Raw genomic sequence first — 2634 nt, 5'->3', positions numbered from 1 at the left:
TCGAGGATTTTGAAATGTAAGGTGTTTTTAATGTGCCTAATCAAACATTTTAATAAAATGACACACGTAAGGCAATTTGAATAATTACTCCAAAAGAAACCTTTACAAACGCTTTTTGGAAGTGGAAAGCTTTCCCCAATATCTGCAGCCTTTAAAAGTCTTCCAGCACCTACCAGTGTCTCTAACCTAAAAACGTCTACAATAGCCTTCTGAAGGTATCAGATCCTTTAAATGCCTTTAAAGGAATTCGTGGATCTTCAACAGTTTTTACGAATTTACATGGGAGATTGTTTGGGAGCGATCCGCACTAATGCCCTTGGAAGCCCATGGAGGCTGTATGCGAACCTTAGGCCAATAACAAATTTTAAAATCCCTGAAGTGCTGATCAAAGGGTGTTCGCGGCAAGTCTCCTCTAAAACCCTTTAAAGCTTGCACCTGATCTTCGGATAACACACACCCTTGAAACTAATTATATCCCTTTAAACCCTCCTAAAGGTGGTAAAAAATCCAAGAAGCTCGCAAACGGCCCTTGGGACCATTTAACAGTTCTCTAAGAATAAAAACCTTAATGTTTTTTTAATGACCTTTTAACAAACAATTTGGTAATGGTTTTGAAACTGCCTATGGGATCAACAAGAAAATTCAAAAACGTCTTCTTGCAGGATTCGAGTATCTCAGGGCTTGGAACGCTGCTGTGGCATCTAATATATTTCCACGTGTAATATTGTAATGCCCGTGCAAATTACGTAAAAGTATAAGTAGCGTAATCAATCTGTAATCTGATAAAGCGGTAAAAATAAAAAAATAGACACTTCAATAGACAATAGGTGATTTCAACATCTTCAATTTTAGATGTAACCAAGACAATCTCTCAAGGTAATTGAAACTCAGCTCCTTCATCTAGTGCCCAAAAAACAAATTACGTACTCGTATACAAGAAGAGAATGGTTTCGGAGTATGAAATTGTCGCTTTTCTACTCATCCTCTGGGATTTATCCCTATTGACCACAATAGGATTTCTTTCAAAATAGATACTACCCCTACTGCTGTGTTCTGATCTCTCTTGACCTTCCCTACCCCCTCCTGCTCTCTAATGTCCTGCTTCATTTTGACTTGTCTTCCCTTCTATTGTCCTCTTCTTCTTTTTTCACATTCAGTCTCCCCATGCCCTCTCTCTAGGGGGAAATTGAATTTCTGGTGTACACTCCTCCGAATTAATTTGAACGAACGCGAATTAATAATTAATTTGAATTTGTGGGAATCAATTTAAATTAGCGTGAATTAATATGAATTAACGTGAACTGATTTTAATTAACGTGAATTGTTCTGAACTGACCTGAATTAATTTGAATTTGTTTGCATTTCTACTGGGTGATTATTTCAAACCCGAACATAAGCAATGGGAAAAACGTTTTTTGAAGATCGTTGCTCCCCATATTAACTTAGAGGGTTCGTAATGACACCAATCGGAAGATGATTTCTTCTCATCTAATGATATACAAATTAGTACATTTTTCAGTTGTATTTCTCATTATTTTATCAAATATTCGATAATAAACCCAATTAGACAAATCATGTTAAGCCATGGAACTTGAATTAACTTGAATTAATTTGAATTAACGTGAATTAATTGGAATTTGTTTTGCATTTCTACGGGTCGAATAATTTCAAACCCCGGAAAAAACCCATAATAATTAGGCAATTAACATTGGGAAAATAGTACATTTTCATTGTTAATTCTCATTCTTTATCAAAAATTCGGCAATAAATCCAAATTACAAAAATCATGTAAAAGCCATTGGAACTTGAATCGTTAATAATTTTATATCAACGTGAAATTAATTTGATATTAAGGTTTGAATTAATTGGAAATAACGTAAATCAATTTGAATTAACGTGAATTAATTTGAATTAACGTGAATTAATTTGAATTAACGCGAATTAATTTGAATTAACGTAAATTATTCTGAACTGACCTGAATTAATTTGAATTTGTTTGCATTTCTACCGGGTGATTATTTCAAAACCGAACATAAGCAATGGGAAAAACGTTTTTTGAAGATCGTTGCTCCCCATATTAACTTAGAGGGTTCGTAATGACACCAATCGGAAGATGATTTCTTCTCATCTAATGATATACAAATTAGTACATTTTTCAGTTGTATTTCTCATTATTTTATCAAATATTCGACAATAAAGCCAATTATGTTAAGCCATGGAACTTGAATTAACGTGAATTATTCTTAAATAACCTGAATTAATGTGAATTTGTTTGCATTTCCACCGGGTGAATATTTCAAACCCCAACATAGGCAATTAACATGGGAAAATAGTACATTTTCAGTTGTAATTCTCATTATTTTATCAAAAATTCGGCAATAAATCCAATTACAAAAATCATGTAAAGCCATGGAACTTGAATTAACGTTAATTAATTTTATTTAACGTGAATTAATTTGAATTAACGTGAATTAATTGGAAATAACGTAAATCAATTTGAATTAACGTGAATTAATTTGAATTAACGTGAATTAATTTGAATTAACGCGAATTAATTTGAATTAACGTAAATTATTCTGAACTGACCTGAATTAATTTGAATTTGTTTGCATTTCTACCGGGTGATTATTTCAA

This window comes from Photinus pyralis, unplaced genomic scaffold (assembly GCF_008802855.1).
Source record: "Photinus pyralis isolate 1611_PpyrPB1 unplaced genomic scaffold, Ppyr1.3 Ppyr1.4_LG10, whole genome shotgun sequence".
NCBI lineage: Eukaryota > Metazoa > Arthropoda > Insecta > Coleoptera > Lampyridae > Photinus > Photinus pyralis.
The sequence above is the reverse complement of the archived record's forward strand: the minus strand, read 5'-3'. Positions refer to the sequence as shown.